Here is a 24,209-nt window from a genome sequence, read left to right as displayed (position 1 = left end):
TGGGAACGTGGGGCAAGACTCCAGTCCTGGCTCTTCAGCAAATCCACCCGTGCATCTGCTCTCAGCATAACCCTTCACACGCTCCGGGGCAGGCTCTAACCCACGGTATGGTAGTATGGTGGAGAATGCTGCCCTGGTGGATCACTGAAAGCCCACAGGCGCATCAAGAGCAAATGCACTGAGGAGTAACAGAACCCTAAAACCAAACCAACACCAAATACAAACAATACCAAATCGCATCACTGCTATGTAACCAAGAAAAGGTTCCTGGCATTTCTGTGGGGCTGAAGGAAAAGCAGGGAGTGTGAAAAGGACCAACAGCTCCAGATTCTACCCATGAGCAAGTAGAGCAAGGCAGCAAGCCCAGCAGTGTGCCTCTTAGGAGTCTGCCAGCCTTGGGCAGAATATCCAGAAAAACATATCTCTTTGCTGAGCGTGTCTTTTTATTATTACATTTTACATATTGGGGGTTGGGGTGGCACCGGGCATGTCTGGATCCGAGGACAACTGAAGTCATGCTGAATCCCACTCTCTCCTTCTACCATGTGGGTCCTGGTGATTACAGTCAGGTTGTCGGGATCGGTGGCAAGCACCTTCACCCACTGAGTCATCTGGCTGGCCCACGAACGTGTCATTTTTTTCTTATCCACTAAACTATTTCCACAGCACTCACACTGTATTCAGTACTCCGTGTCACCTGGAGATGATACCATCAGAATACTTTCTCTACGCTTATGAGAATGTCACAATGATAAGCATTCTTTTTTCAATTAATATACACTAAGATTTTTTTTTGAGGATATCACTACGTAGCCCTGGCTGTACTGGAACTCAATATGTACACTAGAGTGGCTGGCCTCAAATTCACATAGGTCCCCCGGTTTCTGCTTCCTGGGTTCTTGGATTAAAAGTGTGTGCTACCACATCCCACTCCTTATAAAATAATTTTTGATAAAATTAAAGCACGTGGAGATGCATTTGAATTTGACACATTCCCCATTTTATATATGAGGGCCCTGATATTCTTGCAGCCCTCCTGAAACCAACCCCTGTGGATATCAAGGGCAGCTGAATCATCAGATGGTCCCAAGATGGGTTACCCACTTGTGATGAGGCAGACCAGGGTCCCTCTGCCCTGTGGAGGACATCAGGGTCCACATGTGCCTTCTCCTGGGTGTGACTCCATAGAAGCCAGATGGCCAAGTCCCAAGAAGCTCTGGGGGTCCCAAACAGCCTGAACCAGCTACAAGGGTTTATGTTCTGACTTCCATACACATACACGCTAACCAATAAGTAAATATAAAAAAGAAAAAATGCCCTAATCACATGCAGAGGCTGCCCACACTCACAGCGTACCCCAGACTTCTCTCCAAGGCTCCAGACACAGACCAACAGACATGTGGACATTTGTGACAGGAATGACTGGGCTGCAAGACTAGCATGAACATGAGAAGGTGTCAGGGTACAGAGTTCAAGGAGGCCCTGGCTGCCAAGTGTAACCTGTCATTTGTCCCGAAGACAATGGGCACCTCCTTTATCGTGTGCCAAATGCTGAGAACAGATCTGGAGCTGAATGAGGCTGACTTAGGGCTCTGTGCTCCCCAGCCTGCATTCTGGAGTGATGGAGAGCGTGATTAATACATAAGCTGTGGAGTTAATGGAGAAGATGCTCCCACTGGGTGAGGAGTCACAAAAGCAGAAACAGGAGGGTCGGTACCAACTGGGCCAGTCTGCAGAAGCCTTCTCTATTGAAGGTAATTTGAAACCAACACATGAAGGTGCTAAGCTAATCAATAAAGTTTGGAAGGGCAAAGTTTTTAGAAATAACATCGTAGAGAAGATAACTTACAGCTGGGCCTCTGGCTTTTCCTCCAAGCAAGAAGGGTGATAGAAACATGATCTAGTTTAGGATCTCAAGGGAAAACCAAGATGACCTTAGGACACAGCCTAGAGATGTGGGGTGAACTAGAAATAGGAACCCTGTCTGCGATGCAATGCATGGGAGATGACAGGAATGACAAAGGCAAGCAGCCACAGGATTCCGGAGCAGACTAGCTGTAGGATTTGAGAGAAAGTCATCCAGACTGACTCCCAGTGAATGCGGTAGAGGCATGTGAAACCGGAGGATGGTAGGGGACGGCATGGTACCCGCTGTGTTGGATTGTCAACTGGACTCACCACTTTGGAGTCCTGAGAAGAGGTCGAGGGTCAGTTATGGATGTGGGGTGCTTTCACATGTGGATGGTACATGTTTTCACACTCATTTGCTTATTTATTAGAAAACGCATATCGTATGTATGGAGGTCAGAGGACAAGCCGCAAAGACAGTTCTCTCCTTCCACTACGTGGGATCCAGGGATCAAACTGTCAGGCTCGGCAGCAAGTGCCTTCATCCACTTAGCCACGCCATGGGCCCAATGGCAATTAACACTACAAGGTTGTGTGCAACAACCATGTGTACGTGGACTGAGGAGAAAGGAAGTCCATGCATAGATTCTGGGGACACTCCAGGACTCTGAGGCCAGGGAAGAGATGAACGAACTCAGTCCTATGAGGTGAAGGAAAAATCCAGGCTTCTGGGAGCCTGGAACCAAGGAAGGCTGGGTTTCTGGGAAGAGGATGACAATACAAACGGTCCTAGAGAATGAATGGAAAGAAGATTCAGCGATGGCCACTGGACCAGGGAAACGGACGACTTGATGGCCCTGCTGGAAACAGCTCCCGTGCCAAAGGCACCCACGGAAGTGTTGCAAGACGTGGTGTACGTCTGTCTGGAGTGGGTGTGAGAGTGGGAGGGAGGGAAGGGACAGCTAGAAGAGACAGACCTTCCAGAAGCCTCGGCTAAACAAAGCTGAAAAATGGGACAGGAGAAGGAGGAGGAAGTGGGAGCCAGGGACATTTTCTCTCCAGCAGCTGCTGGAATGTGCAGGGAAGGAGCCAAGACAGCAGGCTGTGAAGCTCAGGGCAAAGCTGCAATGAGCGACATCTGCTAAGTACAGAGGGGCAACTCTGCAGGGATGTTTTATGTCAAAGCCCAGGAGGGGAGAAAATGGGACTACGAGGGAAGAGGAATATCAACCAATGACAAGAGGCCTCTTTATAGCAAAACTCTGAGATCCCTGCTAGGGGAGACTAGGTCAGGGAATCATAATATGACCACTTCGGCTTCCTTCCTCTGACACAAACATAGGACAGAGGGTACAGACTTATGGTATTCTGCATACAGAAATGTGAGGTGCTTTTTTTTTTAAAGATTTAGCATTATGTATGTGTCTATGAGTGTATACCACATATACCACATCATACTGATGTCTCTGAGGCCAGAACACAGTGTTGGATTCCCTGGAGCTGGAGTTACATGCAGTTGTGAGTCTCCGGCTATGGGTGCTGGGAACTAATCCCAGGTCCTCTGCAAGGGTAGCGGGTGCTCTTAACTGCTACACCATCTCTCCAGCCCCATGTGAGCCTGTCTTATCAGCAGCTTGGAGCTGGCAATGTTCGCGCCACTGATTTTCCTCGGCCACACAGGGAAAACAGAGACTTGCTTTTCTCAGGACTGCTGAGATGAGAGGAGACATTACTGCAGAAGTTCTCAGGAGATGGGAACCCAAGCTGGGGGCCCACAGTAGCACAGTATTTCACGGCATGTGCAACACAGGGCATATACTGACTGCAACAAAGAGCAGCCGCCCATAACCAATATAACAACTTTTCCGGCATAATCAACAGTCAGAATGACAATATAACACCGAGAATGCATAATCAACAGTCAGGGTGATAATATAACACGACAAATGCATGATCAACAGTCAGGGTGACAATATAACACCGCGAATGCATGATCAACAGTCAGGGTGATAATATAACACTGCGAATGCATGATCAACAGTCAGGATGACAATATAACACCGCAAATGCATGATCAGCAGTAAGGGTGACAATATAACACCGCATATGCATGATCAACAGTCAGGGTGATAATATAACACCACGAATGCATGATCAACAGTCAGGATGACAATATAACACCGCGAATGCATGATCAACAGTCAGGATGATAATATAACACCGCGAATGCATGATCAACAGTCAGGATGACAATATAACACCGTGAATGCATGATCAACAGTCAGGATGACAATATAACACCGCAAATGCATGATCAACAGTCAGGGTGACAATATAACACCGCGAATGCATGATCAACAGTCAGGGTGACAATATAACACCACGAATGCATGATCAACAGTCAGGGTGACAATATAACACCACGAATGCCTGATCAACAGTCAGGGTGACAATATAACACCGCGAATGCATGATCAACAGTCAGGGTGACAATATAATACCACGAATGCATGATCAACAGTCAGGGTGACAATATAACACCGCGAATGCATGATCAACAGTCAGGGTGATAATATAACACCGCGAATGCATGATCAACAGTCAGGGTGATAATATAACACCGCGAATACATGATCAACAGTCAGGGTGACAATATAACACCGCGAATGCATGATCAACAGTCAGGGTGACAATATAACACCGAGAATGCCTGACAGCATGACAATATCACAACAGCTCACCCAGAGTAAGCAACAGTCACCATGACAACACAGCTCACCTCAGTGATCAATAACAACTTCAGCTCAGGGGTTTAACTGACAGCCAGGAGTCACATTTGTGGAGGACTGAACCGTGTCTGTCCATGCCTTATTTTTCAAGCTCCCTGGTAAGTGACCAGATAATTCCCATCATTCCATTTTTTTATACTTGGATAATATATTTTCAGCCAGGTCCTTTATTCCTGTCTAAGGGTCAGGTGGTGCCAGTATTCCTTTCCACACTGACGACGGACACACCGAACCCTCATGGGTGATTGTGATTGTTGATGGGACCAGCCTTCAAAGAGCCAGGGTACCTATGCATGGCCACATATGTCTGAACACACAGATGTGACCTAGATCTGAAGAGGAAAAGCCCAGAGCAGTGGTGTCTTGGTAACAATAAACACACTTAGCATGCAGACTGCTTTTTGTTTGGTTTATTTATTTATTTATGGCACTAAGAATTGAACCAAGGGTCTTAAGCATGGTAGGCTAGTGATTTATTACCAAACTATATGCATAGCCACTTTTTCCCTTTTTATTTTGAGGTAGAGGTTGGCCTCATGAACACGCTGTACAAGATAAGACTGAAATATCTTGTCCCCAAACATAAGAAATCACCAAGGGCCAGAGATGGATCAGTAGTTAAGGGCACTGGTACTCTTCCAAAGGACCCAGGTTCAGTCCCCAATACCTGTGTGGTAGCTCATAACCATCTGTAACTCCAGTTCAAGGGGATTCATTACCCTCTTCTGATTTCCATATAGACATATGGAATGCACACAACACAGACACACACACACACACACAGCAAAATATCCACACATATAAAATAAATAAATCTTTCATTAAACAAAAAATGCTTAAACCATGAGAAGGCAGTGGTTTGTCAAAGTGGTCCAGAAGGTAGCCCGAACTTCTAGTATTTCTGAACAATTTGAGCAGAAAAATCAATACTGTGGCATGGAGGCCCCTGACCCCCACCGGGCTCACCCAGAATGCCTTGTACACAACAGTCATAGGAAGCATGAGTCCTTCACTTACAGCCCCGCGCTGACTGCACAGAACCTGTGTGCACCATCCTGTGAGCTTTCAGTCACTCCAGCGGATTCATAATCCCTAATGCAACGTAGAAGCTGAGTGGCTGAGAACACAGGGAGTGACAGGAGACAATGCCATGCGTGTGCAGCACAGATGCTGTCTTCCTAAGTGCTGTCAATCACAGGTGGTTGAATCCATAGATGTGGTATCCAGGGACGCAGAGGGCTATGATGCAAAACGCAACAGCAAAACCAGGAATCCATGAGTGTCTGGATGAATTGATAAGTAAGCAGCATTCTCCCATACAGAAATCCCAAATCATTTATGCACACACTCTCCCTAGGACCCTCATCCCTTAGACGGCTTCCTCCTACAGAGTCCTTTGGAGAGGAAAAGGGTAGTTTTACATTGACTATGATAGCATGTGATATTCGAGGACCACTCCACTTCTGTGGGGTTTCCCCTTATAACTCATAACTCACAACCAGGAGAAAAACATTAAGACAATTCAAACTGAGGTGCAGTCTACCAAGGTCCAGTCCCTTAATTCTCAAAACTGCCCAGATCATCAGAAACAAAGAAAGTCTAAAATCTGCCACTGATCCATGTGGGTTCCATGGTTGTGGCAAACGGCCCACTGTAGCATCAGGTGCTGGGGGAACCATGGCTGGGGACGGTGTTTCTCTGAGCTATTTTACCAGCACTGCAAACTCTCCTCACATCTAAAAGTGTTCTAAGGTGAAAACTTCATCAACAGTGACCAAAGGAACAGGAGGCCTCCCACAAGGCAGCACTTTCCCTCTGTGACTGGCGGCCTCATACACACGCCCACACATGCTGGAACAGCTCCCAAGCCTCTGCAGATGCCCCAGTCCCTGAAGTTGGTCTGCCCTGATTCACTGCCTTCTCAGAGTTGTCTGAGAGCTCTACGCTCACAGGCATGAGGCACATAGATACACACACAGGTGCACACATACACAGACGTACAGATACACACAGGTACACACATAGAAACACATAGGCATACATATAGAAACACAGGCACACACACACAAATACACACAGAGACATATATAGATACACAGAGACATGTACAGGTACATACAAACACACACAAATACACACGGGCGTGTTCAAACACACAGGCATACACGCGCAAACTCACACACAGATACACACAAGCAGGCATACAGGTAGAGGAGCTGGGGCCCACAAGAAGTCACAGCTATTCATGAACAGAGGTCAACAGTGCAAGACCCAAACAGAGGCAGAGCCACTGGTGGGAGGAGCCACGGATCAGTCCTGACGCCACGCTGGGGTTTAGCCTGCTCTATACAGTCACACAACGCTAACTAACACAGTTACGATAACATATGCCCACCCAGTTAATGAAGGATAACTTCTCCACCGCAAAACCCTAACTGTGACATCAGTAGAGTCTTTGGGGCCATGAATAAAGGAACAGACTTGTATTTCCAGGGTCAGCATCTTTAGGGCCTATTTTCCTGTCTCCCTCAGCCTCTCAGTCATATGTGGTCATCAACTGTATACTTGGGGGATTAATTATAGGCCACCTGATGATAGCAGAATCTGTGGGTGCTCAAGCCCATGGCCCTTCCAGCCCTAGAACCCCGCCCCCCAGGACGCGGAAAAGCCCTCCTAGACCCCAAGCTGTTGGCTAACTTTCCCATCCACACATGACCAGACTGGTTCATGTCACCATCTGGGCAGGACTTGGCCCAACAGCAGGGAGAAGCAGGGCAGAGAGGACTGGGGCAGATGCACCAGGTGGCAGGAGCCCAGGGCCAGGCCACTTCAGGCTCTTGACCTCCTTAGAGACACCTGTGCTCCAGGGACTGTCAGTCATACATGAGAATTCAAAGAAACGCATCGCTGCAGAAAAAAAATAAATCTCTTGACCTAGTTCACCTTCAGGAGAAAGGAAAATGCCCCTTTTCTTTCTTTTTCCTTTCTCTCTTTCTTTCTTTCTTTCTTTCTTTCTTTTTCTTTCTTTCCTTCTTTCGTTTTTCAAAACAGGGTTCCTCTGTGTGTCTATTAGTCCTGGCTGTCCTGGAACTTTCTTTGTAGGCCAGGATAGCCTCAAACCCACAGAAATCCACCTACTTCTGCCTCCCAAGGAATAAAGATGTGCACCACCACACCCAGGTGCCCCTTTTCTTTTGCAATAATGGTCACAAGGGGGCCACGTGTGCTACAACTCGCTGTATCCTAGAAGACCAACAATGGCACCCTCATCCCCCAAACACACTCTGTTCAAGTAGCAGCAGGTGGCAGGTGGGCTTTGGACCCCTCGAGCGGGGCTTCTAAGATGCCTGACCATTTGTGCCCAACACTTCAGGAAAGAGGGAAAGCAGGAGAGGTGCAGGCAACACTCTGGAGCCAAGCAAGTAGGGAGGAGTTTCTGCTCGCCTGGTATGGCAAGACAGCAGCCGACTCCACCTCTTCCCTAGGAGCAGACCTTGGTTGAGATGACACAACACAGCCCCCATTGGCTTAGTGGGGCGTGGCCAACGTTGACAAAAGGGACAAAAGCACTGTATGCAGTTCCTCTACTGATGGGCAGCGGGCTGCTTCCTGACCCTTCTGTGTGAGTCCTGAAGCAATGACCCACAAGAGTCTCTGTGATGTGCTAACTCAGAGGCACACAGAGAGGAACAGCCGGCTTGAGTGGCATTTCTATTTTTAGCCTTCCATACTGACCTTGATCGTGGCTGCACCGACTTGCCAGAAAAAAAAAATTGTCCCTAGAACATGAACATAACTAGAGATGGTCACATTAATCAAAACAAACCGGACTGAGAAAGACGAAGTACATGTGTAACAGGGCAGGATTATTTACTTGAAGGGCGTCTTGGCGCGTCTAAAGTACGTTGTTAGTCTTTGTCTGTGGCTACAACCAAATAACAGAGGCTTGAAGCTTTTGTGGTGAATAAAAGGTTAATTCAGTTCATAGCTTAAAACTAGTCTGCAACCAGCCAGTCAGTTGGTCGACCTTTGGAGAAGGTGTGTACCGGAGAAGGGGAGTTCACTTGGCGAGGACAGAAGTTAGGAAGCAGGAACCAGAGTGACCCTTTGCCTAAGGATTGGCTCCTGAGAGAACTGACGGGTGAGCTGTCTGCTGCGGTCAGAAGATTGCCTTGGATTCCTTGGAGCTGAAGTCACACGTGGCTGTGAGTCCCCTACAGTGGGTGCTGGGAATTGAACTTACGTCCTCAGCACCACTCACTCTTAGGCCCTCACTCGTTTCTTCAGTCCCTAATCCCTTCTGAGGACACACCCCCAACAACCTCACCATCTTCCACTAGAACCCACCCCTCAGACACCATCCTACTTCTAACGCTACCACACCAGGACCCAAGCTTCCATTCGCATCCCCGAGGGAGGCTGCGCCACCCTGTGTCGCTGTGGCAAAGCTCGGTGTGCCTCTGCGATGATGATGGGGGCAGCATGGGGAGGGGCAGATACACACGGATCTCGGGATGCTCCATGTGCCCCAACTTAGAAATCCTGAGGGGGAGGTTGTCCCCACAGTCAGGCACTGTCCTAGGAACAGAGACGCTAGCCAGTATGGACACTCCAGGGGAAGCTGACCCATCTGCAGGCAGCAGTGGCCCTGGAGCCCACTGCAAGTGTGGGCAACTGTGGGACAAGTGTGAACACAGTCTCAAGGACCACCCTGCATGCACCCATCCTGCCCCATGCCACAGACTGGCACCAGAGTCAGATAGTGACTGGAACCCCAGGTCAGCTGTACATCTGACCAGTGGCTCTGTTCCTGGAATTTGACGGCCCTGTGCTCCAGCCCCTGCTCTTTAGAGACATTGCTTTTTAAGTCCATTTACCCATAGTCAACTGCCACCCACAAATACCAACTAGGAAAACCCCAGAAATGAACACTTCAGAGACTGTGAATGAACTGCTGTAATGTATGGGTTATTCATTACTGTTGGTCTCCTACTGTGCCTAATAGGTACCTCACTCAGCTACAAGCAGGTAGCACAGTTGGTGGCTTCAGGCACCTGCAGACCATCCTGGGCACTGAGGATGAGCAAGAGCCAACTGCTAAACTGGGAGAGGAGGCTGGGTTCCATGGCTGCTCCCTACAAATATGTTGAGACCCAGGAGTCAGGTGCGGAAGGGCCAGATGTAGACCTGTCCCAGATACCCCTTTGCCAGCACAGAGGCTCTCCCACGGAGACTTCCTCTACGTGAGCATCTGCACGTTTGAGCATAACATCCCAAAATACATACTGTGTGGTTGCTTCCGAAGATACAAATAGAATCTCGAATATATACAGCCAAGACTGACATTATTATTTTCAATTGCTGGTAATTCAAACAGAACTAAAATGTTCCCATCTCTAAGCCCGATGCAGACAACGCCCCAGTTCACTCACAGACACCGTTGAACTGAAAGGACCCTCCAGGCCACCGCTGAGGAGAAATGGTTCCTGAGCCTAGGGAGCCCAGCAGTGAATCTAGATGCGACACCATGTCCTGCTTCCATGAAGCGAGGCTGGCTCTCCAGTCATGTGCTGAAGGAAACAAGGCCACACCAGAATGGCTGGGGATTATAGCCTTCAATGGTGGCAATCTGAGTGCCAGGACACAGGGGACGGGAAAGCCAGGAAACTCTATCAAGCCTTCCCCCAGAAAAATGCGGGGCTGGTTGCAGAACTCCATAACCTCCCGTTCTTGGGGGTCTGGGAATTACAGAACAGACAGCTCAGGCAGTTTCTCCTGGGAGGTCATGAGGTGGGACACAGTGGTCACTGTGGCCCAGGATACTGACCTGGCCAGCAGAGGCAACGAGCACCAAAGAGCAGATGTCCCAGACTGGCTTTTTGAATATCCTAGCCTAGAGATCAGCAAGAAGGCCAATGAATGGCCCAAGGAGGAGACCAGGGCTTTGCTTTGCCTCCTGAATCAGACTCTAGAAGTGGTAGCCAGATGCTAAATCCCCAATGTCTCGTGGCCCACTCTTAAATCTCCTGAGTATCCAGAAATGGGAAATGGCATCCAGTTATACCCTGAAGAGCTAAAGAGATTCTGCCCAGGGATAAACCATCTGTGGTCACAGAATTCTCCCTGGGGACATCTCACAGAGCCAGCCAAGAGGCTGTTGGGGTATCTGGGTTGGACAGAGCAAGCATGGACACCAGATTAAGTATGTTCTTGGCAAGATCATCTCCAGGGTGTCTCCTCCAGGAGAAGTCAGAATTGAGCACCTGTTGGCTGCTCAAAGTGTCACCATGGTCATCAGCTGCCAGACTGCCTTTTCTAAAGACACTGAACCCCTCAGGCTCGTCAACTGGCACTGGTAAGAAGGGATGAGCAGGTGCAGGTCTGATGACAGTTGAGGAGGGGAGGGGCGTGCACAGCCCTCCCCTATCGCTGCATTCCAGGGCAGGTCAGGCTGTAGCTAGGCAGGAGACTTGGAGGTCTCTGCAATCAGCCAGCACATCGCTGGATAACACCCCCCCACACACACACACACACACACTGGGAAGCAGCTGAGACTCTCATTGCCTTAGCATAGCAAAAAGCTCCAAAGCCCGTCTGACTTCCCTGGTCGGGGAAGAAATGCGTCTGCAGGACACATGCCGAGGGACGGTGGAGTGGGAAAGGGCCTCACTGCTCTGTTAGTATCCAGCCTAGTGGGTGATAAATAAAATACAACATAGGGCAAAAAGCAGTATTGGACAGTGACAAGCTACACCAGGCCAGTGGATGCATCAGCAGGAGGGACTCTTTTTCCAGTAAAGCTCTCCGCGTGGCATCTGCCAGCACTACGCTCCACTTGGGCAAGGTATTCACAGTGACTGGCTGGCCCTGGTCAACCACAGAAGCTCCATCCAGTCTCTGCCACCACAGAGCAGGGTGCATGGATCTGTCAGGAGGGTGAGGCTGAGGCCTGGAGGCTCCTGCCACTGCACTACTGAATGAACATCAGGCAGGGGTATGGCCCTGTTGAAAGGGGCCAGCGTCACCCTCTGCCTCCTTACCCTCAGGGATGGCAGTTGCGTTCCTCCACCCTGGTGGGCGGCAGAGGTGAGATCTGGACTTCGGGGAAAATGTCCTTCCTCCTCCCTTTGATGGAATTAGGAAAAATAATTAAGAGGAGAACAGATGGCAACCACTTAAAACCTGTTAGTGAGAACCAAATCACCAAGATGTGGGAATGGGGGCGAGTCTGCTTTTCTGGATGAGTGGGCACCCCACACTGTAATCCCCAAAGCAAGGCAGGGGGGGCTGTGGACCATGGTGGATGGAAGTTTTGTACAGAGAAAGGATAAGAGCCCCAAATCTAGGAGCAAGCACAGAAAAGCCACTTTCTCCTGCGGCAATCAGGCAACTTGGATGCTACAGGGGGCCCTGGCTTCAGCACCACTACAAGAACATTTTCTAAGGACAGATCAACACACCCGATGAGAAGCCTGGTATCATAGCCCTGAGTTTGAAACAGTGATTGCAGGCTGATTCTTCCTCTCCCTGAGAACTCTGAGAACCCCTCACCCAAAGGCTGCCTTAGTTCTCTTTCTACTAATGCAACAAAATACTTAAGACTTATATATTAAGTCTTATATTAAGACTTAATACTTTACAGAGAAAGGAGGTTTATTTAGACCATGAGTTTAGAAGTTCCAAGTCCAAGACTGAGGGCTTCACCAACCTCAGCTAAGTGCACCGTTGGCTGCGTCAAAGACAAGAAAACAGCTGCATGCCAATGAGACCTAGTATATTGGTCGGGGAGGGGGAGCCCTCAGTCTTGAACTGTATAAGAAAAGTAGATGAGCCTGAGGCTTGGAGTGAGACAGTAAGCAGGTTCTTCCATGGTCTCTGATCCAGTTCCTGCCTTCAGATTCCTGCCTTGCGTTCCCATCCTGACTTCCCTCCATGACAGACCACAACCTGTAAGCTGAAACAAACTCTCTCCTCCCCAGGTTGCTTTGGGTCATGCTGTTTACCACAGCAACAGAAAACAAACCAGAACAGACAGCAATCAGCTACCATAAAATTTAATGAATTCCCGTTACTTGAGACAGTGTGGACACCACTGGACATCATTCTGCTAATGGAAGTAAGCCAGCTGCATAAAGACAAGCATTGCCTGAAGTCTCGCTCACGTGGAGAATTTAAGAAGCTGATCCCAGGGAAGCTGAGAGTAGAACCATGGTCACCAGAGGCAGGTGCACCACTCAGGAGCATGCTGTGGGCACAAGATGAGGACAGTAAAGTACTGTGTGTTCCAAATAGCTACAAGAGGGCCTGCCGCATAGATCAGCAGAGTAAGGAACTTGCTACCAAGCCTGTCCACCTGAGTTCAAACCCTGCTCTCTGGCCTACACATATACACACTACAAAACTATATTTTAAAAAAAGCTACAGGAATACCATAAAAAGCACAAACGTTTTAAAGAGATAGATGTTTACCCTAGTTTGAACATTATGTTATATACAGTTTATCAAAATATCATGCAATCGCCATAAATATACACAAGTTTTACATTTATGTATCAGTTTTAAAAATAAAGTTAAGGCACTGAGTATGGCTCAGTCAGCACAGATGCTGAGTTTGGATCCCAGCACTGACATGAGACCCAGGATAGGGCGGGATACACCTGTGATCTCAGCCCTGAAAAAGCAGAAGCAGGAAGCCAGTTAGGCTAACCAAATCAGTGATCAAGCAGGTTCAGTTGGGGACTTGCCCTCAAAAGTTAAGATGGAGGGCCATTGAGGAGGACACCCAAACCTCTGGACTAAAGAGGTGTGCACACCACATACACACATATACATAACACCCATACATATAAACACACCAAGTAAATAAAATACATTTTATTAAGATGGCTAATGGTAAATTTTTGTATTATGTGTACTTTCCCCCCATTTAAAAATCCTACCAGTAATAGCACATTCCTGGTGCAACAGGGACGACAAGCTCTCAAAGTTCCTGGGCACCAAGGAGATGGAGACAGATGTGGTGCACAGCGTATCTAGGTGGTCTCACTCATCAAGGGTGAAGGGGTGGAGCAAACCAGAAGTGGCCACGTTGACTTCTGGTTTTCAGGAAGGGGCAGCTGACACCTCTCTGTGTCTTCTTTTGAAATGCAGGTCTCCCTTAACAGGGCACCAAAGCAGCAAGCAGCAGCCGCAGCAGCCACACAGGGTGATGACCCCTGCATGGGGGGAAGAGAGAAAAGCACCCCTCTCCCCAGTCACCTCCAAAACCACCAAAGAGCAAAGCCCAAGGTCTTGGCACAGCAGGGGTGAGCAAGGGTCAGGAGGTCCTGCTGCTGGGAAGCCTCGATGTGATGCCCTGTGGACGAAGGCACTCAGGGGAGAGGACACTGTCAGGGAAGAGCAGGAAATCCGCATTCTCAGTGCTGAGGGCCTCAGCCCCACTTCCCCTCACCAGATCCACTGCCAGCCACCATCCTTGTCTGTCCCTGCCCTGCGCCCAGGGCAGGAGGCTGTCCTTCCTCCTCTGACATACACCCAGCAATGCTGGCTCAGCTCCAGATCACTCCAGTGGAGCAAATGTCATTTCCCAGGACACGCAAAGCTTGTGTTTAGTCTACCCCATGCTCTGTAAAAGTGCAATAACGTTATGTTTAAAGTATACCCATCCCATTAGAAAACACTGCTCAGAATTTGAACAACCATCTGAGCTGTTGGGAAGACTTACTCAGTCTGGAAAATCCAGGGACCAGGGCAGGGCAGGCGGAAGGGTAATCAATAATGGCTGCCCACCCCTCACATCTGGGAGATGTTTATGACTGTAGCATGGCACTGATTGTCCTGACTGGCATTAGGAAGTTGACTATAGAAATGTATTGGTTAGATGATAGAGCTCCAAGACGGGGAAGCTATGCATTAAAATCTTCTTTGCCACAATGGGTCATGTAGTGCAGGGCTGGAATATGCCTGAACAGCAGAAGAGAAACCTAATGCATAGAGGCCTTGGGTTTACTCCTATTCAACACACACACACACACACACACATGCACGCACGCGCGCGCACACACACACATGCACACACACGCACACACACACACACACACACAAATGGCACACACATTTTTCAGAAATGTGGGTGTAAATAATGTAGTGGTATTTCATTTGTGTTTTAATAAATAAAGCTTGCCTGAAGATCAGAATGCAAAACAGCCACACTGGTCAGCCATACAGGCCTGGAAGTGCTGGCACACACCCTTAATCCCAACAGCCACACTAGTTAGCCATAGAGGCCAGATGGTGGTGGTGCACGCCTTTAATCCCAGCACTAGAGAGGAATATAAGGCTGGATGAGACAGGTACTCGCTCTCTTTCATTCTGAAGATTTCATAGAGGTAAGAGCTCTCTAGTGGCTTGGCTGCTTCGCTTTCCTGATCTTTAGGTTGAACTCCAGTATCTGAGTTTTTATTAATCATGCTACAAAAATATATAAGCCAATACATAATAAACCATATTTTGTTATCCAGCTTTACTACTATAACAAAATGCTTGAGATGACCAGCTTATAAAGAGGAAAGGTTTATTTGGGCTCACAGTTTTGGAGACTGTAGTCCACAGTTGGTGGCCCTATTGCTTCTAGGCCTGTGACAATGTAAGCCATCATGACAGAAAGAACATGGTGGAACACAGCTATTCGTCTTGTGGGAACACAGGAAAAAGAAGAGGCAGAAGGGCTTGGGGACCACTGTCCCTTCTAGAACACACTTCCAATGACCTGAAGACCACCCCCCCACGAGGTTCCATCTCTTAAAGGTTCTACAACTTCATGATGGAACCACCCCAGCGATCCAGGACACCCTGGATCCAAACAGCAGCACCGGTCATCACCAAGTCGCTACATCTGCCCTCTCATACGGCTGGCAGTGTACCCTGCATACAGGTGGATGGACACTGTGCTGTGACAGCGTGACAGCCCAGGCAAGGTCACTAGGCTGTAGAAATTCACCAGGTCCACTCCAATTGTGTGTGTGTGTGTGTGTGTGTGTGTGTGTGTGTGTGTGTGTCGCATTGTTGACCAAGAGTATCATGTGGTGCAGGGAAGACAGTACACAGGCAAGAGCAGGCTGACCTGGGGCAGGTCAAGACACACCCCTAAAAGGTAGATGTAGTCTAGGAACTGAGCAAGCCACCAGCCCTTTCCTGGAGAGCCCTCAAAAGAACCACCAGACTAGCACCTTGGTCTTAAATTTCAATCCTCCAAAACTGAGAGACTACAAACTCATGCTGTTTAAACCACCCTGCTAGAACCGTGCAGAGCTGGCCACCCTAACTCCCCAGCAGGAGATGCCCTTGAGATGACACATCTTCACATCCAACCATGGTTGCAGGTCCCTCAGACCAGCCCAGGGACCCTGCACCATTCACTTGGCACTTTCTGTAGAGCCCCCAGCCTGCTTTTTGATAAAGGAGCCTTCCCACAACAACAGCACCTTTGGGCTGGCTGCCTGGGTCGCCCATGAATGGTCTGGGTGTGGAACAACATAAGAACTATTACTCCCACAAAAGGCACAGAGACCCTGCCCACTCCCTGCCAGCTTCTGAAAATCTCTGAAAGAAGTGATGGATGCCCTGGGCTCATCACCACTGTCTGGGAAGGAGGGTCTCCAATAATACATCATGGAGGATTGACGGTACCCTGGCAGCAGAGACAGGGACAGTCATTCCCATGGGCTGGACACAATTGGCAGCCTGCTGGTCATTTGTCCTCCACACATTGCTACCTCTTCCCTATGCCTTTTTCACATATACAGATGTGCAGTTCCACATCTGTAGACACAATCAACCACAGATCGAAACTGTTTTTATTCCAAAAGTCCTAAAGATGCAAACCATTTTTTACCAACCAAACCCTCCAGAGAACAGCAGAGACCACATGAATGGTATGGGCATGGCCTGGCCTTTTCCTAACCTGTCGTCTCCCTACAGTACGGTATTGGGCTCCTGTGATGTCATACTAGGATTACAACGGCCCAGTCCACACTGAACATGGGCGCAGCTATGTTTCTTGCCATCCCCGAAATAATAAAATCAAGTATTCATATAGCAGTTGCAACATATGAAGTGTCAGAAGTCATCGAAGGAGGATGTATGCATGTCCCATGTAACTCTTGAGCACTTCACATGGGGGACTGGAGCATCCTCAGATCCAGGAACCCACAGAAGCCCTTGATGCCATTCCATGGATACCAAGTGACAACTGTAGGTGTTACCGTTTCAAACCAGACAGCACTGGAAATCGGCATGAGTACATGAGAGTTTGGTTGGAGAGAGGTGAGGTTGTGGCTAGGCATGTTAATGGGGACTTGTCCCAAGGGCACATCGGGAAACGCGGAAGTTGGAAAACACATCCCACTCACCGGCAGTCTCCTCACAAAGTCCAGCCTCCACCAGGTCACCTGGCCGAGCTTCAGCGGTGCTTCAGTATCCAGAGAACTGCAACAGAAAGATCACAAACATGGAGTCAGTGGGCTGGGAAAGCAACCCACTCCCTCACAGACACAGGGCGGAGTCAGAACCCAAGTATTCTCCTCAACAGGCAACATCTGGAAATACAGAGTGCAGCTGGTCATGAGTTTCCTGACATCTTCAGGGTCAGGCAGAAAGGTCAACACAGACCACTAACTGGCCTACAGACCGGAGCCACACTGGATATGTGAGGGACAGACTTCTCAAACTCTTTTGCAGGAAGACCCTGAAATAAACAAAATATCTCTTCACATCCCCACACCCCTCTACACACATACATCCCACACATTAGGGAATCTGTTCCCAGCTTGCTTTTTCCCAAAGTAGCAAAACACTACACAAGGCTCAGAGCTCCGTGCAATTCGAGATACTTTTCTTAGAATGGTATATGTGATATATGGATAGGATATGCTTCTTCCAAATGCAAGGACTCTGCAAAGAAACGATGACCTTGCTCAAATGCCAGTGCTTGAAGAGAGCCACCAGGTGGGCAAGAGACACCATGTCCTCCGCGGCTTGCTTGTTCTTTCTCGGCCCTGAACTGCAAAGACAGACACCTTGGTCTCCGTCTTAGCTCTGCTCCCGGGAGAGCCTGGGAAGCCTGCACACCGCCTGAGCTTCGGAGAATTCTGCACCCAGACACTGAGTTGGCACCACCTCCTACACATGCCCTCGGTTCCTTCCTGCACACCCTGTCCTTTCAAAGGAGGAGCTGCCTGGAAACCAACTCTTCCTCGAGCGCTAAGGCAGGCCCCTGCTGCGTTCTCTCCTACAGCTTCTTCAGACAGATTTTTTGTCCTGCTCCTGGAGCATGCTACCCAGCTGGAGCCCCCCCCCCAACTTCTGGGATCCACTATCGTGCCTAAGGAAAAAGAGTGGGGAGACCCAGATCAACTCTCCTCCCATTCATCTGACCCACCCCAGTGAGCATGCCCAGGGACTCTCATGGTGTGTGACGTCAGTGGGCCGCCATGTGGTGGTACACTGCAAAGGCCGATCCCCAGGCTCTTGCCTCACTTGCACTGAGGTCCATGAGAGGTTTGAGGCTATAGAAGGAGGTCATTGTGTCAGTGAGGTCCATGATGACCCGGGAGAACAGAAGGCAATGATCTCCCTTGGGGTGGAGCTTGTAGGGTACAGATCAGCGGGACACTCATGAAGCGGTTCCTTCTACCCAGAATATGCTGATAAAAATGACTTAAGGAAAAAAAATGGGGTGCATAGAAAAAGTCTCCCCTGACCGCAGCTACCTTCCCTGGATCCTGGCCATGCATCCTGAACAGAAGCCCAGGAACTGCCTGCCAGTCTCTAAAACACGGGCACCCATCACTGTCTCACTGCACACCTGCCCTTACTAACCTGCGAATGCCACCTGCAGTGTGTTCCTCAGGCTAAAAATACATCCACAATCTTCCTCAGAAATGCCCCGTGGGAGAGTGGAGGCTGCCTGGGAGCCAGGACAGCTGCAAAGGCCCCATGGTTCTCTCAGTAGCTCCCTATCCCACACCAATGATGGAGTGGGAGACCTATGGCAGGCCACCTGGGGCAGGGTTTAGGTACTTGGCTTCCTTCATGTACCGGTACCCAGCAGACGACCCTCCTGTATGGGCACCTTGGCATCCTGCCCGTCTTTCTCAGGCTGGCCACTCTCCAAGCCCACCCAGGAAGACATTTACAGAAAATGCAGGCCGCTGCAGCACTTACAATCCCCACAATTGTTAAGCAGCCAACAGAGCTCAGTTCCCAGGGCCAGCTGCTTCCCTCTCCCCCATACCTGACCCCCAGAGCACCAGGAACAAAGAGGTGGGCGCCCACATCCCAAGCCTGTACTTCTCTGCACCCGGTACTGGCTGCCATGGCTCCCCTCACTATGAATGCTGACCCAGCAAACACAGCCAAGCCTGACCAGTCAGGGGGTGACTCGGCCCACTGGGAAAGGCAGAGGTAGATCGTCAGGGACATCCTTCTCCCTGGAATCACCACCTGCAATGGCTGACATCACATGCTACAGCCTGGCTACCAGCCCTGCCCTGACGCTCTGTACACCCATACCCAGCCAACTCCTTCCCAGGAGGCTCAGGGAGCCCCTTCTCTACCTAGTATTGAAGACTCTGCTGGAGCAAGAGAAGATAACATCCAGGTCAGCCAACACAAGCAGGATTATATGGACGAGGGCATAGGAAACCAGGTGCAGGCATACAGGACAGCAAGATGACCCAGATGCCAATAGTCAAACAGCAGCCAGCAAGAGCCTCCTCCGTACACCACTCAACCCCTAGGGCATCCCGGTCCCAAGTGAGTCTTTTAGCATCTCTCACACTCACTCTGACTCTGAAAGGCAACTTAAGGCCCTCGCTGCATGAATTGGTGACACTCTGGTCTCCACCCAAAGTATTCCCGACCAGTAGACAGTGAGAGTTCTTGGTTACTCAGACCAAAGCCGTGGTGACATCCTGGACACATCTCCTTCCATCACCCCTGCAAATTCTACACAGGCTCCACTGTTGAACTTCACAGACCTCCCAGGACCATTTATGCCTCACCACTTCCGATCTGGCTTCCTTGTTCTCCCTTGAACAGACAAGCAAGGGTCGATCTCAGGGCCTTTGCACACCCTCATTCTCTCCCATCATGCTTTTGGACAGGTGTCAGCTTCCTGACCTCATTATTTAACCCACCATCTGTGTCCCTAGCCTTCCCTCCAAGCTTAAAGCTGCCTCATGACACTTCCCAGGACCGACATACACCATCTTTCATTGATGGTAGCCATGCCTGCCTCCCCTCACCAGAAAGCAGGCTCTATACGGGAGGAACTGCTCCCTACCACAAGCTCTCACGTCAACAGGGGCATCTCTTCAAAATGTCCTTGTCCCTTTCAAATAGTTCTGGGATCCAGACATTTTCTGTGAACAACCCCCACCCTTAACCTCACTATGGGCAGCTCACTGTCCATGTTCTGAAAGCTTTGAAGGTGACAGGGTCACACAGACCAAGTGTCAAAGCACTTAAGAAAGTGTTGACCTAGAAGCCTTGAGTGGCTCAGAGTACAGGGTGGGAGGGGCAGGAGCCAGACCCAACAGAGAGTGGGACTAGTGGAAACTCATTCTGATGCGTGACCTTTTCGGGCAAGCAACAGCCTGGAAGGTTCTAACTCAGGGGAGCTCCAGGCTGACCTGCCCAGTGAGGACAGCTAGCAATGACAGAGCCTCCCCTGAATGAGTGCATCGCAGAATGACAGGCCTGGGGGAATTCAACTCTCACCCTGTCCTGCCAAGCCAGCCAGTCACGGACTCAGAGTCTCGGAGCCAAGTCCCAACGGAGTCAGGACCTGTGTGTTCTCTGTCTATCACCCTGTGTCGGAAGCAACCTGGGCTCAGTGAGCAGCCACGGTCACCACATGGCTGCATTCCTACCCGCTGCCTTTTCTGCTTTGTCAGCTCGTGAGAAAGTTGGGACTTTGTTTTATGCCAACAGGAAAACTCTCCTTTTCTAGAAACACCCTCAAGATGGTCAAAGGGAGAGAAAAACCAAAGAACCATCACAAGTTGTTTGCAAACTCTCCACATACACATTCCCTGCACACTGAGTGAAGTGCCCAGCACTGCACAGACATGGATTGGGGGGGGGGGGGGGGGCATTTGAGGATAATCTGGCACCTGGTTCCTCAGACAAGCAAAGCTTAGAAACAATGAGTCCTCAAAACACTGGCTTCTGTCTTCCAGACAGCCATGCCCACCTCTGGGAGCTGAGGCCCTTGGACTGGCAGTTACCTCAGGTAGGCTGTCACGCCGGGTGCACGGTGCCAAGGATAAGACCATGGACCAAGCAACACTCACCTAGGCCGACTGTTCCATAGCCTCTAAGTTCACGCCTCAACCAACATCTCCAAGGCATGCCTACAGGTGGTTGTTTTTCAGCTGGTCCAAACTGGGCCTCATCTCCCCTTACAGGACCCTGCTCTACCCACAGCCTCCTCCTTCCAGCTGGACTACCCAGCCTTTCCCCCTGAGCTGGCATGCTCCAGCTTCGGATGAACTTTTCTTCCACAGCCTTCCCACATGCCAACCTGGCTTCCACCCATGACCTCACCTCACCGCCCCACACTGGCCTTGACCTCCAGCTCTTGGGGTTCTCCCTACGATCCCTGCTTTGACTCTAACCTGCAGTCCCTTCAGCCTGGCTTCTCGGGTGCACCCACTAGTACTAATGGCTGCTCCCTGTATAAGCAGGACAGTCACAGGCCTATATGAGGTAAAACCCACCAAACACCTATTTAAAGACAGTACAGTAATATTACAGGATGTCACCAAACTGAGCACAGGTAGAAGGCTCTGGAGTTAGGGAATGAATGTCATGAAGATACTTAAAGCCACCACATTAGACACTTCACAGGGGTGAACTTCATAATATATTAATTATATCTCCCTAAATCTGTTAGTAAAACTTCCACCAGAAGTGGTATCCCATTATCCTCTGCTGCACCCCAACTGTCTCCCCAGTACAAATCCTCAGGATGCCTAGAAAAGCCTCTGTCTTGCTCCATGGCCTCCGGCTTTTCTCCTGTCTCTTGCCCTGCCCCACTCCCATGGACCACTGCCATGCCTCAGACATACCAGGCCAGCTTCTGGTAGACACAAACATGGATGACCTCAGATGCCACTTGTACCCACTCACCTATACCTGCACACCTCCGAAAGTAAGCTCAGTATTTGCCCCTACCATCACCCACTGGGGCAGAAGTCCTCTTCCTCGGCTGTGCCCCTTGGTATGTACCCCTACACTTACAACTGTACTTAAAGGGTGACCCAGTGAGTGTGGACTCAGTGACGGGCTTACCCGTGGACTGAGTGTTCAGAAAAATCAATGGCTTCTCAGGGGGCCCAACTTCAGAATCTGGGATGCTTCAGTCACAATTCCATCTGCAGCCCCCACCATACACTTACAGATGAATGTTCACACCCTTCTACATTCCTGCGCTGGGACTAGCTGAGCCAGAAACCTTGAGTGTGACCTGAAAGCTCACCTTCAGGCTACCGCTTGGAGGTGCAGCCAAAGCCTCCTAGACCTCCTTACAGGCCCCCAGGGCCCCACAGCCACACAGGAGCCTGACTCTGAGGGCTGGAGCAGGTTGTGCTCTCTGAATTACCACAGCCAGGCTTCCCTGCGGGCCGGGAGACAGCCTGTTCCTCAGAGCCACCCACACCCAGGCTATTTCCTGTTTCAACAAAGAGAGGAGCTCTACTGAAAAAGAATCTCTAAAATCCCTGCCCTCCACCACGTGTGTATTCATCCTCACAGAGCGCTGGCAGGAACGGAAACATTCAAGTGACTTGGGAACTCCTGAGGCACAGGGGAACTGTGTGTCTCCCTCTGCGCAGTGGCCACGTTCACATGCAGAATGGTGCACGGTCACCCACTCATGCGACATCACGGAACGACACAGCTGGCAATGGCCACCAGCCGGCTTCTTCTCGGAAGTCTGGTCTCTGAAGCTCCCGTGCACCCATGCCCACCCAACTCACCCATTTGTAGAGAAAAAAAAAAAGCTCCATCCACACAAGAAAGATAGAGAAAGAAGCAGGGAAAGAGGAACCTCCAGAGATCAGGTCCAATGCTCATGTCTCCCATGAACCTCCAAGTCCTGAAGACATGAAGGGAAGGGGGCTTACATCAGCATTGCTTCTCCTCCTCTCGTGCAATGTGTGGGTCATGCATGCCCCATACCCATAGCCAGCCACCATTCCAGTGGGTCACTAGTCCTGAACAGAGAAGAGGGGGTTAGCCCCAGAGCCCAGGTACAGTCCTAACTCTGCCACTTACCAGCTCTGTGATACTGGGCATATTGCTTAACTGAGCTTTACTTCCCACACCCAGGGAATGGGCAGAGCCGCCTTCCACCTCTTGCAGTGCTGTGAGATGAGACATAGGGATAGCCTGTGCTCATGAGGCTCTTATGGTTAGCCCGCTCCCTCCTAAAGGTGCAGCAAACGCATGCAGCTGTTACCACCTCTGTGGGGTCGGCTTTGCTAAGGGAGGGATATGGGGAAACGTAAGTGAGTCCAAGCAATGACCATCTCTGCTAGGTTCCCCAGGGGAAGCACAGGGAAGACACTGAGGCCAGAGAGACAGAGGGACACAAGGAACATCATTCCCTGGACCAGCCCACCAGCACCACAGCAGGACCCCCTAACCCTTCCCCCATGTCACGGGAAGCAAAGAGGAGAAAGGATGTGACAAGGGACATTCCTATAACAGGAGGAAGTTAGGGAAGCAAAGATGTCTGCATAAAAAAAGTCAGATGAATCTGTAACCCTGTCAAATCCCACAGAGACACAAACAGGGAACCACAAAGTACAGGGTGGACACAGGCAAACAGCACATTGTCTGCAGGCAACACAGTGGGCAGTGTGACCAAGGGAGACGTGAAGAACAGAGGAGGGGCTGGGGACACTACAAGAGGGGGCTGGGGGACACTACAAGACGCCCAGCAAATTAGAAACTTGATGCCCATTTTTTTTTCTACAAACCTAAAACCAGTGAAAAAGAAAGCTTGATTTTTATAAATATTGTGTGTGGTATGATATTCAGGGAGCTAAGAGTAGAATGAACAGAATTAGTGAGCTGTCCAGTACACTGGAAGATGGAGCTAAATTTTCCCACAAGTCAGTGCAAATAAATGGCGATCTTACCGAAAGCAATCTACAGATTCAATGCAATGCCCAGCAAAATCCTTCACAGACCTTGAAAGAATGGTATTCAACTTCTTATGGAAAAGAAAAAAACCCAGGATAGCCAAAACAATCCTGTACAATAAAGAAGCTTCAGGGGGAACCATAATCCCTGACTTCAAACTCTATTACAGAGCTACAGTACTGAAAACAGCCTGGTATGGGCATAAAAACAGGAGCACCAATGGAACCGAATCGAAGACCCAGATATTAATCCACATACCTACAAACACTGATTTTTGACAAAGAAGCAAAAAAAAAGAAAGCATATTTAACAAATGGTGCTGGCATAACTGGATATCAACATGTAGAAGAATGAAAATAG

General features: G+C 49.7%; 1 protein-coding gene across 5 annotated transcripts in view; it reads right to left on the bottom strand.

Annotated features, from left to right (window-relative positions):
• Apba2 (amyloid beta precursor protein binding family A member 2) overlaps positions 1-24,209 on the bottom strand; it is a 205,001-nt gene that overhangs the window by 141,975 nt on the left and 38,817 nt on the right. For all 5 annotated transcript variants that reach the window (XM_075952872.1, XM_075952877.1, XM_075952873.1 and 2 more), the window contains exon 2: positions 17,048-17,123. The gene's annotated coding sequence lies outside the window, so the exon portion shown is untranslated. The remainder of the gene's footprint in view (positions 1-17,047; positions 17,124-24,209) is intronic.

The sequence above is a fragment of the Microtus pennsylvanicus genome, chromosome 18 (genome assembly GCF_037038515.1).
Source record: "Microtus pennsylvanicus isolate mMicPen1 chromosome 18, mMicPen1.hap1, whole genome shotgun sequence".
In the NCBI taxonomy this organism is placed as follows: Eukaryota; Metazoa; Chordata; class Mammalia; order Rodentia; family Cricetidae; genus Microtus; species Microtus pennsylvanicus.
Note: the sequence above shows the minus strand (reverse complement) of the source record. Positions and strands in the feature narration are given on the sequence as shown.